This window comes from Chrysochloris asiatica, unplaced genomic scaffold, assembly GCF_000296735.1.
Source record: "Chrysochloris asiatica unplaced genomic scaffold, ChrAsi1.0 scaffold00549, whole genome shotgun sequence".
Taxonomy (NCBI): domain Eukaryota; kingdom Metazoa; phylum Chordata; class Mammalia; order Afrosoricida; family Chrysochloridae; genus Chrysochloris; species Chrysochloris asiatica.
In genome coordinates this window covers 242,247-242,778 of record NW_006409067.1, presented here as the reverse complement: position 1 = coordinate 242,778, position 532 = coordinate 242,247, and positions in this window count along the sequence as shown.

Genomic DNA, 532 nt, shown 5'->3' with positions numbered 1-532 from the left:
ACAAAAAGAGAAATACTGCATAGGACCACTACTGGAAAAGACTAAGGGAAAGAACCCTTACTAAAGGGGGGTGGGGGGGGGATTTTTTGTTGATTATTGGGATGTTGGGGGTGGTTGAGGGAAGGGAGGGGAAGGTGGAGCACAGGGCAGGGATTAGACATAGGATAGTTTGGGTGATAGGGAAGGGGCAATATACAAGTAGTGAGAGGGGAATGGAAGAACAAATCTTGTTTTTTAAAAATATGTTACTGATGATGAGACATGGATATACCACCACGAGCCAGAGAGTAACGATCGAGTACAGAATGAAAACATCCTCGATTAACCACCAAGAAAAAGTTCAAAAGTCAACCATCTGCTGGAAAACTGATGCTAACAGTTTTCTGGGACTCTCAAGGGACTGCCAAATGTACAGCCAAATCTATGTACGAATAAGTACAGAAAGAATGCTCCTTAGAAGTCAGGAAAAATAGACTTCACCTCCCATACTTCAGACATATTCAAGTGGGACTAATGTCTCGAGAAGGACAAT